General features: G+C 43.3%; 1 protein-coding gene across 1 annotated transcript in view; it reads left to right on the top strand.

Moving 5' to 3' along the window:
* Positions 1 to 1,893: 1,893 nt before the first annotated feature.
* The window catches only part of LOC111596182 (mucin-5AC), a 38,246-nt gene continuing 23,329 nt past the window's right edge, over positions 1,894 to 16,810 (top strand). The window contains exon 1 of the mRNA XM_030224911.1: positions 1,894 to 2,393. The gene's annotated coding sequence lies outside the window, so the exon portion shown is untranslated. The remainder of the gene's footprint in view (positions 2,394 to 16,810) is intronic.

The following is a 16,810-nucleotide window of genomic DNA, read 5'->3' as shown; positions in this document are numbered from 1 at the left end:
GTTTACTGTATGTGTGTGACTGTGGGACTGTGTGTGTGCGTGTGCGTGTGCGTGTGTGTGTGGTCGGACAAAGTCAAAGCCAACTAGACAAGTGCAAAAACCCGGCAAAATTGCCAACTTCAAGCGTAATTAAATAATTAATTAAATCAAACAAAAGGCGGCTAAAAGAATTTCGCGAACAATTAAACAGAATCCGCGTGGTTAAAAAAAATAAGTAAAACAAAGCTGGACCGCCGGGCTGCCTGGCATTCTGTCCGTCTGTTTGGCTGGCGGTTTAGGCTGTTTACTAGCAATAAGAAAGGTCAATAATCAGCCTCAAGCCACAAACAATAGTACACCCCAAAAAGTGCTGGCTAAGACGTGGGCTTTAGAACCGGTTGCTCTTCTCCAGCCACATTTGTCGTCCAGTGCGTGCTCTGCCCGTGTCCAAATCAGCCAGCAAAGAGCGCTGCTTAATTAGAAACGGCGCTGGCCAACACCTGTACAAGAAAAGCAAATCATATATATATATATATATACATATATATACATATATATGTATGTGCACATTTATACATACATATTTTTAGTCTGCAGCAGGTCGTAGCAAAAACCGCAAAGCGCCGCTTGATGGCCAACTGACTGACTGACTTAAGAATCTGCAGTCAGTGTGAGCGCAGCATCAGCATCAGCATCAGCATACCATCATCATCATCTCCATATCAATCAACATCATCATGAGTAGCAGCAGCCGCAGCAGTGCGAATTCTTCGTCTTGGCCATGGCCAAGAACTTGACGCCGCCACCGCCGCCGCCAACACGAACATTGGCCAAAGAGCATCGCGAGAGTCGCAAGTTGTTGGCCAAAGTTACATGGTTGCGTCTCAGTCTCCATCTCAGTCTCGGTCTTCGTTTCAGTCTCGGTCTCAGTCTCGGTCTCAGTCACTGCCCGCAAAGCCGGCTTGCGCTCTCTGCGTCGCGACGTCGCTGCCGCAGCGCTGCTGGCGTCGTGTCGGGACTGCCAACTTGCTGGCGCTGCTTCTGCGAAATTTCTGTGCTTAAGCGTGGGGAATTCTTGCAATGCATAAATGCCAGCTAGCACTTATTCATTGACCACAGCGCAGGCGGCGTTCACGCTAGCAGCGCCAATGCACAGTGGGCCCAAGCCGTGAACACACTTCAACTGACGCTTAAAGTAAATTTAGAATATTTTCAAATCATTTTAATCTTAAAAACGATTTTTTTGAGTAAAAATAAGTTTTTGTTATTATCTACTCGAGTTCTTTTATATCCATATATTTTTAAGCTTATCAACAACTTAATCTATTTCGTAGTATAATCATAATGTTTAGTTTATTAAATTTGTAATTTTAATGTGATTTCTTTATTTATAAAATATTTAGATTTTATTTGATTTACAATTTTATTTCAATCACAATTATTTTGTCCACTGTACGCGGCCGTCGGCGTCAGCTAGCGAGATCCAAATGATGAGCAACTTTGTTGCCGTCACTGAGCATTTGAGTGTGTTTGCTGGTGTCGACGTCTCTGCGTATGTGTGCGTGCATGTGTGTACTTGTGTGTTTGCGTTCACGTGTCGCTGCCGCAGTTGGCGTCGCTGCTGCTGTCTGTGTATGTGTGTGAAGTTCTTTTGCGCTCTCAGCGCTTGGCGAGTGTCGCTCTCAGCGTTTGGTTTGGCCCCGGCCCGGCTTCACTTGGCATGTTCGTTCGACGCTGCTGCTGCTGCTTCTGCTGACGTCGCTGTCGCTGTCGCTGCTGTTGCTGCTGCTGCGACGGTTGTCGCTGTCGCGATGTTGGTTCGTTCGTTTCGTTTGATTTTCACCAAAAGCCGCTCGACGTAGGCTATATAAATAAGCGCTGAGAAGCTATTGGGTCCGAGTCTCTTTGAATTTTATGAAGCGGTTGTATCTTGGTGGTGCCCCAACAGCCAGCCAAGCCAGCTGCCAGCGAGCCAGCCAACATCAGCCCAGCAACAAGCCACCAGCCGACCAACCTAGAACCCGAGTTGGTCTCGTTGTCGTCTGCAGCAGCTTCATCTAAAATTGTCAAATTTCTTGGCAGTTTTTTTATCAGAAGCTAACGAACTATTGACACAGTGGATTATTTTTATGCAGCAATTGCAAAAAAAAGAAAAACCAATTGGTGATTTTAAATACTAAAATAAAAGTTTCAATTAAAAAACTAACAAAACTGTTAAATCAGTGCGCGAAATGTTAAGCATCAACATCCACAAGGAATAAGGATCTAAAACTGTGCAACAAAGTGCAACAAACGAATCTTCACTTAGATAAAAATTAAAAACAAAAACTGCAGTACAAGTGGCAAAGTGTTAAAAAAGAATTTTAAAAAGTTCTTGACGAAAATTAATTCGTTCAGTTTCTTGAGTGAAAAAGGTGAGTTTCAAGTGTCCTTCTGAGGATTTGAAGTCTTTAGTAAATTTTTTAACTAAGATTTAAAATACTTTCAAAAAACTTTCATAAAATGTGTATTATAAAATAATTTAAAAAATTCTTGAAAATATGAGTTTTTTTGAAACTGTTGACAAAAATTAAAATTTTGTTTAATGATTAACAAAATTAAAATATATATAATAAAAAATAAATAGTCAAATTTTATCAACGTGTTAAAAATATAATTTTCTATACAAATTTAAAAATAAATTTTTTAAATTTAAAAATGTATTAAAAATCTAAAATTTTTTAAAACAATGAAATATAAAATATATATATTTTTCTAACGATATAAATCAAATAAGAAATTTATGCAAAGCAATTTGCTAAAATGATTCATTTTTTATTTTATTTTTATGGAATGAATTTTGAATAAATAATTTAAGCAAATATGGAGAAAGTTTCTTATTTGTAAATTGTATAACAAATATATATTTTTTATAGTTCTTTGTTCTCAAGTTAAAAAAATACTTAAATTATTTAAAAATATTTTAAGATTTTTGTATTCAATTTTTTTCAAATATAAATATGCAAACAATTTTATAAATTGCGTAACTTAAAGACAATAATTGATGTGAACTGAAGTATTTAAATATTGAATTTAGCATAAAATTTGCATTCATTGAAATTTGCGTTCCGACTTGGATGAGTAAAGTACAGATCCTCAGCGCAATAGTCATGCCCATTTAAAATGTTATTAAAGATTTTTATATAAATATATTTTTTTCGCCTTTTATTGCAATTAGATTTGCACTTGTGCAAATGTCGCGCAATTTTAAAAACGAGTTCGTCTAATTATTCATTAACTTAACTAGTTTTCTAAAGAAGAACTCGACTACTGTAGGGCATAGCCCATTAAGGTTCTGTGATTCACTGGTTTTCATTTACGCGAATCTCGGCAAAGCAGTTGGAAACCTGCGGCACATTTCAATTACGGACTCTATGGCAAACAATTAATAACAATTTATTGTTTTACAAAAATTAAACCAGAGCCAACCGTGCGTTAAAACGACCAGCCAGGCAGCTAGGCAGCCAGCCAGTCAGGCAGTCAGACCAGGCCGGGGCTTTTCAGGCAGTTAATGCTCAAAGTTATTCATTCATAAAAAACGGCAAACACTTGGCGGGGACGGCGGCTGCAGCTGTTGGCGCAAATTGCAAACATTCATTCATTTACTCGCTCATTCATTCATTCAGAATTGGCGAGGCGCCGCGGGCCGTTGCACAGCGTTAGCGCCCCCTCATTACGGTCCGCCCTATCCACGCCCGCCTCAGGCCCCAGGCCCTTTGTGAAAAATAGTTTTTCCTGGCTATTTAATTTATGTGGAAAGGCCATTTACTGGCCACTTGCCCCTGGCAACGGTTGCCCCGTGTGTCCTGGCTAAAAGTTGTAGTGCAACTTCTAATTAGAATTTATGCCCATGCCACAAGTTCATCCTATGCTGCAGCAACTTTTGCCAGGCACGTAAAAACTAAAATTGTGCGCTTGTAAAAGCTTTTAGTTGGTCATAAATAATACAAAAACTATGGCAAGCCAAACCGAAACCAGCAAAAGAAGCAAAAAATCAGAAAAGTGCCAACTGAAATAAAAGCCAAATATGGTTTATTTATAGTTGGGGAAGAGTCTTCCATAGCTTCGGCAATAAAAAATGCAAATAAAATGCCGCAATATGTGCACATACCAACTGGCATCCTTTGCCCTGCCACCCATTCCGCCCCTTTAATATGGCCAACAGCCTGTCCGGAAATCGAAATGATTTTAAGCATTATTTGCTTTTGGCCAGATATTTCATTGGCAGCTGGCCAGCCACGACTGCACAGAACAAGGACAAGCGTCAGGGTTAGGGCCAGGGCCATGGCCAGCAGCAGGTGTTTGGGGTTGTTTTTTCAAGGGCTGTTGCTGTTGCTGCTATTGCTGCTGCTGCTGCACTTTAGCCAAAACTGTCCCTTGGCCATGTCGCACAGCAACTATGTGATTTATAGACAACATTTTGCTTGGCTCGAATGGAGTTTCTCTGCAACAGCAGATTTATTGATGAGCCAACACAAAAAAAAGCATCGAAACATGGCAAATAGCAAAACTCAGTAACAGACAGGCTGCCTGAACCATGCCATCCACATCTTGTGGTGTGCCACAGAACGCCAGAGATTCGCAGCTGCAGCTGCAGCATTTTAATTAAAAGCCATGTAATGCGGCTTAGATAGTTTTTGGCAAGCGAATTGCTGCCTGTGGGTTTTGTGGCTCGTTCGATCCGTTAGTACTTATCAAACAGAGACACACATTGCGTATGCTTGATTTGCTGACACACGTGCCCCTCAACAGTTTGATGAACTAGCAATGCTGCCAATGCCAATGACCATTTCGGACCACTTTTAATAGCGCTCAGATATACACGTATGTATATGTGCTCGTCTCTCTTGAAAATTTCGTGCCAAGGTTGAGTTAGTTTCTTGATTCACTGGGCCGCTGCCTTTCTTTTGTGAGTTGGCCAAGCTTCCTCGCAAAATTATCATAACAATTAAAAGTGATTGCAGTCGAGGCCGTCAGAACGCAACACATTCAAATTATGTTGTTGGCTTTTTCTTTCTTTTTTTTCGTTAGGTTCTTTGACTCTATGTAAATTTTATTTTAATTTTTGCTAGAAAGAAAGATTAAAAGCCAACTGCGAAGAAGCCAACCCTTCTGGTGGTTTACCTTACCAAAAAAAAGCAGAAAAAAAGAAGAGAAGATACTATAAAATTCATAATTAACTGTCGCTATTTTAAGTTATGATGAGGGCATCGCAGCTGACATCAGCACCCAAAGGAGCCTGTGACTGAGAACCTGACAAATTATATAATAATAGGCTTCCCTCTGAAGTCTCTGGAGTTGGGCATTGTCTTTTGTCGTTAGCTGCGGCATAATTAAATTAAAGGCCGCATTATGCAAATCTAATGCCGCGCTAATTGAGTGAAAAGCTGCAGTCCATAACTCAATTCATATACTTGTTGTATCTATCAGATACACCAATTAACCAAATGCACACTCAAGCGATTGGCTCTGGCCCACAAATCAATTGTCTCTGGCGATAACAGCTGCCAAATTAAACGATGACGGCCGCTGGCTGGCCATTGAATGTATATTTGGCAATATACTGATATGTACATTTGGCAATACACTGATTACCTTGGCGGCGACTATATCAATTTTATCTGTATGCACAGAAATATGTATCTATTTGTTTTTCTTGCCTTTATGGCACCCACAACCGGGCAGCACTTGAGGCGAGCACAAAGCCAAAGCCAAAGCGTTGGCCAAGTCGCTATTTTTGTGATTTTTTTTTATAATTGAGTAAATCGGTTTATGTGCAGCATTAGCATTGTTGTTGGCCATTCTAGTTGTTGTTTTTGCAGCTGTTGCTGCTGCTGCTGCTGCTACTGCTGCTACTGTGTAAAGAAAGTAAGCGCAACTAAGCACATTACGAGTTATTCATGGAGTGACACTTGCCGCGCATTACGCCCAAACGCCAAGGTTAAAGCGTGGCATAGAACCATGCACACGGCCATTTACAGGTATTTACCTGCCACAAGAACTTGACTCTCGTGGCTCTAAGTGTGTCGCGGGGCGCAAATTTCTCTAACCCAAATTGTTGTCGCTGCTGCTGCTGCGGCCGCCTCGTTGTTTGTTTCGGGGCGGCGATCTGGTTTGTGGCTGCCACTGCTGCTACTACTGCTGCAGATGCTTTTAAGTTCAATAGCCAAAGAAAGTGGCTGGCAGTAGAAAGAAAAAGTGTGCAGGCCGGTGGCTAATGGGCCACGGCTAATACCAAACGAGAAGCGACACAGATTCCATGCTTACCCTGCGCCTGTAGACCTGTCGTATACGTAATGTCAGTTATTGGCAATGCAGTTCAACAATTGCCCATTAATGGCCAATAGCTAGCCTATTTGCATTTAGCCGAAAGTGTTAATGCACTGGCCATTAGCTTAAAACGATTTTATTACCCGCTAGGATCGCGAATTCTACACAGTTCCCGACTTTTATGCTTTTCTTCAATATATTTTTTATGGACAACGCCCATTCGCTTTAATGGTTGGCTCGTAAAAAAAACCCTTTTGGCATTCGGCATGCCACTTAAATGTTAGAAAATATAATTCCGATTTAAGAGCCAGCGCGCGTACATAATGGCCAATAAGGCCAGAGTCACAGCCAATTGGTTGTAATTCAATGTGCCAATGCGGTCAAGGTGTCAAAATCTACATCCACATCCACAGACAGTTGTGCTGAAGTGTGTGTGTGTGGGTTTATTTAGTGTAATTTCTGATTTTGGCCAATTATTTGCTGCTTATTAGCTGTCACAACTAATGCGTGCTCGAATCGGGCCAAAAGCCAAACAGTTATGCCAACAGCAGCAGCAGCAGCAGCTCGATAATTAAGCCAACGGCACTCCAAAAACTAAAGAGCCAAAAAGCTAAAAAGCAGAAATTGAATATTTGAAATATATAGCCCAAATTCAGAGATCCCAGTGCCCAAGTTGAAGAAAGCCCATAAATTAATTCAATCGGCAGCTGCAATTGCCCCTTGGCCAAATCAAAAACTTGCGGCTCGCGATCGTCGCGTATCTGCCAAGAAAAAAATCGAAGAAATTCTTTTGTGAGAAAATATGCGAAAAGTCGACAAAAGCCAACGCCAAGCGGTGGTTGGCCACTCCATGAGCTGAATAGGCAAAAGAAATCAGCCAGTCGTAGTATAAAAAAAAAAAATAATAAAAAAATAAAAAGTAGAAATAAAAAAATAAAAATAGAAATAAAACAAGTTGTGAACGGGACGCGCAGTGCTCGCTGCTTGCTGCTTGCTGATTGTGCTTCTGGCAATCGCATTGCCAATGAGCTGCTGTTGTTTCTGAAGATGTTTCTTTCGTTTCGTTTCTTGAATGAAATTAATTTCTATTGTATGCCTAAGTAAATAAGCGAGCGAGGTAAGCAATAAAAAATGAAATGAACAGTTACTTATTTGCCGCACTGTCTGCTTAGGGCGTATTCGATGATTGAATTAGCCCGGCTGCCTGCCCTATGCTAAGCTGTTAATACAAAAATTGCTAGAAGCAACTGGCCAAGAAATACTTTCTCTTTGGAATTCCCCAGCGGTGTTAGTTGGATGTTTATTCAGATGATTAAGCTTTACCTTAGCTCACCTCATCTATGGCATACAAAAATCTCAACTAGATTCCAGGAGTTTGATTTGAGTTTAAGCCTAAATTGAATTTAAAGCTGTTCATTATTCGTTAACTCTTGAAACAAATGGCCGCGAAAGCGTTTCTGGCTTTCGATACAGCTGGACTTTTTATTTAAATGACATTTTTGCATTATATTACGCATTCAGAACTGGAACTTTACAAAAAAAACCCGAATCCCCTGCGGGTTAGTCAGCAGCAGTTATGATGGGAAAATATTTAATGTAAATAAGTTCAATTAATCAGCGTGCATTCCGTACATGACGTAGTTCTGGCTGACGCAGTTGTTGTTATTGTTGTTGTGGTTGTCTTTGTGGCACACGTTTAACTTGAATATTTTGTGTTGGCTTGCTGTTTGTTTGGCTGCTGACCCAAATTCGTGGACTTGACTCTTGTTTTCTATTTTGTGTGGTGTCGTTTGATCTTGTTGTTGTTGCTGTCGTTGCTGTCGGCATGATTTACATTTCATTTTGTGAGATTACATTTCGTGCCACAGATATAACGTGCGTTTGCTCTCCACCAGCCGGCTTAATGTCAACTAATGACTCGGCACAAACAATAACAAATCGAGAAATAAGCGTTTAACAATAAGCATTAAAACTGTAAGCCTTATTAATCACTTCGCGCCCGAAACTAATACCAAATCTCTTGTTCTCTCTCTCTACCTTCTGGTTTCTCTCTGCAGGTATGTAAATCAGTTGGGGCAACAGATGGAATTGGCGCTGGAATTGCAGCGGGCCAATTGAGTTATCAAAACTTTTGGCGCTGCCCATAAAAGTATGCAATGATAAATTGGCTGGCAAACAAATTGCAACTGCAGTTTTTGCTGCGATTTAACTGCTTCAATTTGCATAAATAAATAATTTAGCTGCAGAGCCAACAATAAAGCCAGCAAATTGAGTCGCAAAAAGGTAGAAAATGCGATTCGAGCGAACGGCAGCTGGAGGCGTGGCTGAGCTGCCTCTAATTTATGCAGGCACAACAGGAGCAGAAAAGTTGCCTTGACGTCAGCCAGAGTGGCTGGCTGCGCGCGGTGGTGCAGCAAGATGCGTGCCTTGGCTCAAGTGCCACCATAACCACAATAACTACCCACAGACAGGGCTTAGGCGTTGCTTGTGTGGCCACAAAGAGTATTGTTCACTGGCGCTGCTTTCATGCACAGACGCCCCCAAATGACAGCAACAACAAAGATGTGGCGCTCATTATTGAAGTCCGTGTCATCAGCCACGTTCTGTGTGTTATCCTGTTGGCTGTTGGCTGCCTGCTGCCTGCTACCTGCTCCTGCTGGCTCTGCCCATATCCCATATCCCATATCCTTGTGACAAATTCCGACGCTTGCCGCTTTTGCATTGTTTGCATACTTGACTCCATTGCCCTCAAGTGTCTCCTGTGGCATGCTGCTTGACTCCGGCAGCTGGCTGCTATCCCCTTGCCAGCTTCGCCAGAGCTTTAAGCATTCTGAACTTTCAATTAAAACATTCATTCATACTGACAGTAAATAAACAATGAACTCCTCATATGAAATAAATGTTCTGCCATTTACAATCAGACAGGCAGCTCTGTTTTTCCACTCTCTGTGTGTGTCCAGTGCCAGACACAATGACAATGACAATGACAATGACAATTGAAATTAAATTCGATATTCGAAATGTCAGGGATTGCATAACATATTATAAAGCCATATAGTGGAGTATTTATTTAGTCAACTTCAATATTTAAAATGTCAGCAGTATATAGATTTATGGTAGTAACAGTTGCCAGCGAAAAAAATCAATTTAAAGCCAATTTGCCGGCGCTAATAAATTGCATTAAAAATGCCAAAATAAATTCCTTTTTAATATGCGCAAATTGCCAACCCCTAGCAGAAGCCACTCAAAAAATAGCTGGAACAGGCTGTGGCCCCTGGTCCCTGTCTGCCACTTTCCTCCTGACACCTCATCAATCACTCAAGAGTCTGAAAGATGTGCCGCAATATTAGGTTAGATGTTATATAGCTAGAAAGGCCTTAAGAGGAGGGCTCTGTGAGAAGCAACAAATTGAAATTGTTTTAGCCTTCGGCTCTGTGCTTATGAGTTGCCAATCGAATATTACAGGGTATTTAGATTTATGCTGTTATTTATTTTAAAGTAATCTCTTTATCCGTAGGGAATGTTTCTACAAATCAGAACTACAGGAGCGTAGAAACTCTGTCGCCTGCTTGATTTTTGGCTCTCAACAGTTAATGAGATATGTTTAGGAGCTGCTCTATACCTATGATAAATAGCCCCATAGCTCGCTATAAAATGAAATATTTAAGCTTATTGATAGCCAGAAAATAGTCAGGTTTAGACACGCTTCACAACTTCAACACCTCCGTTTAATGACGAGCCATATAAAAATTGTTAGATGGCAGAGTTCATGATGCGGCCGCTGTGGGCGCATACCGGACATGCTCTTTAATTAGACTTGGCCGTGTACAGAGAGAGAGAAGACTTCTACATGACTTATAAGGCGGAAAAACCAGCTCATGTGCGCGAGAGTTCTAAGAACTCGACACTTTTTATAGGCCCGACGCAAACTAGTTGGCTTTTAATAGCCATACTTGCCGCTCGTCTGCGTAATAATAGCGCCGAATAAAATTAAAGATGACAGCCATGAAATTCAATTTCATTTAATTTTCAGTTCCCTGTTCTTTGTTATGAAGTCAAAAACATTCTCGGAAGGGGCATTTAACGATGGCCCACAGTGTGAACTGCAATGAACAGCCGCAGCAAACAAAGCCGAGGTGCTTTGACTGCAAGGGTCTTGCTAGAACCCTTTGGCTGTGGCTTCACTTCAGCTAGGGCCACTTTCCTTTTTCCTAAAGCCCTTTTGACTAATTTTAATGGCATTTAGTGCTGAGTTTTGTTTGCCCCGCAGAACACTTTCATTTGCATTACATGACAAAGTAAACAAACTTGTTTCAGCCCGCCATTTCGGGCCTGTCCAAATAAAAGTGAAAACTAAGCATAGTAAAAACAAAATTTTGCTCTTCAGATACTTTCTTGACAGACCAAATCTCACGTTCATCTCTTAATGATGGCACATTGCTTTTAATTATTGCCACAAACGTGTACAAATTTCCAAAAAGAAGAAAAAAACGTTAAAGAAATGAAACTATTTTTATGCTCAACTGGGCATTTATGAGGGTATGCAAAGATCCCGCTATGGCTCTCTTCTCTCTTTCTCGCTCTCTTTGAGTCTCTTGGCCCAGGCCAGGTGATTAATATACATTTACATATTTAGCTCGGGGCAAACACCTGCGCTATTTGCAATTTGTTGGGCTGCCAGGGTTGCTCGATACATAAAAACGTTGCAGGAAAGCGTGGAGCTGACGGATCTGTCGAACGAACCCATAGGCGCCGTTTGAGTTGTCGATCTTTGAGTTATTTCTGAAGTGGAGGCAGCGCTTAGCTTTGGTTCAGTTCAATCGATGCCTAGCTGGCTGGCTGGATGGCTGGCTGGCTGGCTCGCTGGCTTTTCCTTTTCGGCATTTATTTGTGTGGAAATGAGCAGCTAACGGTATATGAATCATGACTTTGGCAGGCAGCATGATTTAAAACACTCACTCATATGCGGCGGAGGAGGAGCAGCCACGGGACCGAGCTGCTGATGTGAGTGGCCAAGGCTTAGGCGCGCTGCTTTGCAACGTTAGTCGCATCGCGTCGCGTCGCGTCGCATCGCATCGCATCGCATCGGTTTCTTGCGCTGTTTGTGCATATTTTAGCACATTTTGTTATGTCCGTCCGGGGGCCAAAAGAGAACCCAGAGAACTAGAGAACCAGACAGCCCAGACAGGGGCACAGATGAACATAGCCTGGGCTCGATCGGCGACGACTTTGTAGCGCGTAGGAAAACGTGCGATTTGAAGTTGACAGGCACAGCTTTGAACCCTGCCCAGCTCCGCTATACCGGACCGGCTCTGACTAGTCACAAGCTCTCTTCTCCGCCATCAGCCTGCCCCGCTGGTGTACCCTTAACACTCTGCCTGAAATCAGCTGAAAAAGGCAACGTTTTTCATTTTCTACATTTTAATGCAATTTTTAATTTATTTGTTTTGGTCGAGGCCGCTGTCGCGACTCTTGCAACTTGCGACTCTAGTGTGCTGAGGCTTCTCCATATCAAAGTTGGCTACGAACAGCGCAAACGCATATTTCTCATTGATTGGCATTTCCTGGTTGCAGCATTAGACTGGCCAAGTGGTCAAGTGGATTCCTCGAAGCGACTGCGTCTGCGCCCAGGATGAGAGCGTAGGGACAGCGCACACACATGAACGCAAAATGAAATGAAGAGCTCCGATTGCAAATACCTTATTCAGTGAGCTTTCAATTGATTCTTTTGTATGCCCAGACAGATGTGGCTGTGATGTGTGTATTTACATCTTTATCTAGGTGTATGGGCAGGCAGGCTTAACTGGCCAATCAGTGAGTCAGTTTAGTTCTCATGATCGCTGCTGACTTGCAGATTGTGTGGTTAAACGCCAATTCCAGTCCATGACATCACGGCGCTCGAAATAACATCGCCGTTGGCATCCGGGCTTATCCACATTTGTCCGTCTGCCCGTAGCATCCCCATCAAGAAATTTTGGCATACACTTCACTTGTTTTTTATTCGGCTGGCAAATTACATAGTCATGAGTAATCATATTAATGAGACTCTGGCTGCTGAAATCGCGCCAAAAACGCGCGCAATGATCCACTTTTCAAAATTGCGATCGCAAATCACGTAGCCGAAAAGCGTTTACGATTCGTCTAACTGTTTCTGTTAGTGTATTTTCGGGGCTTCTGGGCAACTATTAATGGGCAGCAGAGGAGGAGGGGAGGATTGAAGTTGGCATAATTAGAACCAGTTTGCACATCGTGGCCAAAAAGCACAAAGCCATTGTTTTTGTTTCTAATTTTATTGCTTAAATTGGCAAACCAAACTGAATGTTGTATAACATTGACAGCTGACACGTGTGGGCGTCCGAAATAATAAAGAAAAATAAACCAACCCATCGAACGACAAATTAAGTTTTTGGGCCACACAATGCAATAGTTATTCTTATCGCACAGTGGTTCTCATATTTACAAACACGTAGAGCCCCAATAATTCAAAATGTTTTGTGGCTTTTAATTAGGCGACTAGTAAATGCGCTGACAACAAAACACAAAAAAAAAAACAAAATTAAGTGACTGCAGCTGCAATGCTGAGCGAGTGAAATTAGAACGCTTCTGCCTGGCAACAAACTTGACCCCAAGAAAAAGAGAAATTTGCGGCGAGTTGCATACAAAAAAGCGAAACAGAATAAAATAAAAAAAAATGAAGTTAACACAAAATCAGCTCACGATCTGCTGACTGACCCAACACCAGCAGCCGCAAGAACAGCATCCAAGTCCACATATGGCGTGGCTGTTGCATGCTGCAGGCAGGCACACGGTAGCTTGCATCAAGATTTGTCACAAATCAAAGCAAGCAGCCAACTAATCCAGTTCAAGTGTTGGCCAAGCAAAGCCAAAATGGCAAATTGCCTACGAGTTGCAGTTGGAGTTGTTGTTGTGGCCATTGCTGCTGGTGCTGCTGCTCTTGCTGCTGCTGCTGTTGGTCTTTGGCGTTGGCGGCATCGGGCACGCTGCTCGTGCTGTTGTCGTGCCAGGCAGCTTGAGCAGCACCAACAGCTTCCGCATTGTCGCCATCGTCGCCACGGCTAGCTGACAAGTGACTCAGGCCGAGATTGAGAGACGAAGATGGAGACGAACACGGAGACGGAGACGGAGACGAAGGAGACATAGCTTACATTTGGCGCGATTGTTTGTTCGCTTGTTTGCCTGCCCTGACTTTGCCACTAGAGACCGTTATGTTTGTGGATCGTGCGCAACGGCGTCCAAAGCTTTATTAATTTTCTGAACAAAGCCAAAAGAGACACAACTCCTTCGACTCAATTGGCTGCTGCTACGACTGCAAGGTCGATCATTTGTAAGGCCAACTTCATGAACCTGGTTCAAGCTGGTTGATTGGACAAAAACGTCTTTGGCACAGCTTTTCCATTTCCTTTTATAATAAACACAGATATGTAAATCTAACGCTTGGCTCTTGCCAAAACATTCTTGTGGCCAGGGCAGCATCGCAAAGTTCCGCCAGTTCAAGCCACAAACAATTTGGCCAACAATTCTACAAAACTATGCGCATTTATTGCGTTACTCCAGGCACAAACACACACTCAAGGTGTGAGGGCCTCGCGGCAATTGTAGATTTATGACAATTGACTTGGACGTGACCAACAAGGCAAAGGCGACCAATTGGCATTGGCATTGGCTGAAATGCAATTTGCAATTGCGCCGCCTCACCGTTAAATGGCTGTCCGAGAACACAAAACCAAATTAACGCCAAGCAGCAACAGCAACAGCAGCAGCAACAGCAACAGCAGCAGCAACAGCAATCAAAGTGTAATGCGATAAGCCAGCAATTGCAATTGGCAACTGAGATGCGGATAGCGACTCAGATTGCATGACTCTGCCCTCCCCTGTTCGCCTCTCCCGCCCATCCTGGTGAACGCATGAGGTTAGGTCAGCCAACTGAGCGAGCATCGGTATAGAGCGTATGGAGCAGCAGGCACGAAGATCGGTTTCGGTCTTGTGTGCTAAATGTCAATTTGATACCACAGCAGAATCCAATTAAAGCCGCATAGCTGCAACACAGTTGCAGTTGCAGTTGCAAATTGCCATTCAGCCAGTCATCCACGGGCATCCACAATGATCTAGTCAGCAAGAGAGCCAGCTAGCTAGCTGGGTCGTCGTTAGATGCGTGCGCCAAAGTATATTTGTGGGTCATGGTACAAATCTCAAAATGCAGACAGTCGACAGCTGCTCCGCTGACAAGAGACACCTTTTGATGCATATGCTAACGATGCATTTCGCTAGCTGCTCGTTGCCATGTTGCCCCAATGCGCGCCTCTCCCTTTGGCGACTGTCAAAATGTTGCGCATGTGAAATTTTCCCACCCTCCATTGAGGCCGCGAGCAGTTGCTGCGCCAGCAGCGCCTTTGTAAAATGTAAATTTCCAGCGCTCCATCTCTGGCGATACATTTATATTAGTGTGTTGCAGCTGGGGGCACACTTTGTGGCACGGCAGAGAGGCAGCTCAGCTCAGCTCAGCTCAGCTGGCCACGCATGCTCACAATCAGCACAATCACAATGGAGCTGCCTCAGACAGTGCGGTGCAGTCGCACACACACACACACACACACATGCACACATGCACACATGCACACACTCACTCGCATACACTTTTAGCCGCTGTAATTTTTCAACCTTAAACAGTTGCCTGTCAAGTGCTTACCCTTTGTGCGGATCCAGGAGGAGTTGCCGTTGCCGTCGCTGGCCCACCATGCCGGGCGGCTGTGCAAATATTTGCATTTGTGTTGGCCGTCGACTGTCGGCCGTCGCTTCACGCATGAGCCACCGCCTCGTGGTGGCATTGAGTTAGAAGCCTGCATGCATTTTTCATAACGCATATCAACGGCGTCCCATTGTTGGTCAAGAGACTGAAGCTGATGATGATACATTGCCATGGGCCCTAGCTAGGCTTCGACTTATTCGAGCCTTTTTGCAAATTTCCCATGACCGACATTCGTTTGTCAGTGTGTGTGTGTATGTGTGTGTGTGTGTGGCTCCCCCTCCTTTCCGGGAATTCCCTCTGCCACTTGTTTTGGGCAATTGGCATGGGGTAAAAGTTAGCTAGTTACATGCCTTAACATTTGTGTGGAAAGCGTTTAGTTTTGGCTGCTTCATTCACAAATTGAATTTGTGTCACACACTCGGCCAGCTGCTGGCTGCTGACCACCCCTTTATTTGGTCTTAACCCAAATACTGAAAGCGGCTGCTGAAATTGTTTACCATTTAGCAACAGCAGCTAACAACACCAGCAACAGCAACAGCAACAACAACAGCAACAGCATCTGCAACAAATGGCAGAATAATTACCGCAACAAGTTGCCAGCTGGCAGGCACATGTTGCTAGCCTGTTCGTGTGTTGCTAATAGGTTTAGAACAAGTGCCATTTTGGCCAACAACTAATAGCCAGTTTGTGTCGCTTCCGTTGTCAGTGGTAGGCCAGCATGATCATGATCATCATCATCATCATGATAATCATTGTGCCCGTGTGAGATTATCATTATTGTTATTGTCGCTCGTCATGTCAACTCGTCATCAAAATGCCGCAGCTAAAGTTGAGGCTGCATCTCGGCGGAGCAATCTTTCAAGTTGGTCGAGGCGGGTTTCGTGTGTTGCATACACCTTGTTCTGCAGATGCTTCTTCTTCTTCTTTGTTGTTGTTGTTTCTGCTGCTGTTGCTATTGCTTTTAACATTGTCGTTTGCCACAGCACGCAGCAATGCAATTTGTGGCTCCCGGGGACTGAGACTTAGACTCCAACTCTGACTTCGACTCGTCGCACGCAGGGGGCATGCCACGGGAGGGAGCGGCAAGGGGCGCTGTGCCGTTTCCCTGCATTTTAATGAGCACATTTCGCGCATTTATGATGAGCCGCGCTCTGCCTGGCATTAGCTCATTTTATTTGCTTGTTTCGTTAGCGAGCAAACGACACTGCCTCCCATTCTACCCAGCACGCTTTCAATGGGTGAGGGGTGTAACAGAAACCACTCGAATTTCGAAAGAAGAGCAGCACCGCCGTCGGGGTCTGTAAATTGATGTCAGCATTTCAAATCTATCGATAAATCATTTACAATTGCTTTGTTGCCAAAGGCTGACACTCGATATGCGCAGCTATCGATAAAGCTTGCTCAAATCTAAGCAACAGCCTCACTCAGTTGTCCCACGGTGCACGGCCGTTATTTTTATTAGCTTTTTGAAATGTATGAAATTGTATAACTTACGCATGCACGCCTGCCTACAGCCACGCCCCCTTGCCAGGCCACCCCAAGTGACACGTCTGGGCGTAACCACCCCCACTTCGTTGGAAATTATATCGCACTCACGTGTTGCATCTCCAGGGACTTGATTAAAGGCACATAAAAGCAAATAAAAAACTTGGCTAATAAATGAAAATATGAAATGAAGACATTTTCCTTTTACTTCTCTTGTTGTTGGCTTTTATGGCATTATGGGCCCGTAAGTACATAAGTATATACGGACAG

The sequence above is a fragment of the Drosophila hydei genome, unplaced genomic scaffold (assembly GCF_003285905.1).
Source record: "Drosophila hydei strain 15085-1641.00,03,60 unplaced genomic scaffold, DhydRS2 tig00008119-arrow-pilon, whole genome shotgun sequence".
In the NCBI taxonomy this organism is placed as follows: Eukaryota; Metazoa; Arthropoda; class Insecta; order Diptera; family Drosophilidae; genus Drosophila; species Drosophila hydei.
The sequence above is the reverse complement of the archived record's forward strand: the minus strand, read 5'-3'. Positions and strand labels throughout refer to the sequence as shown.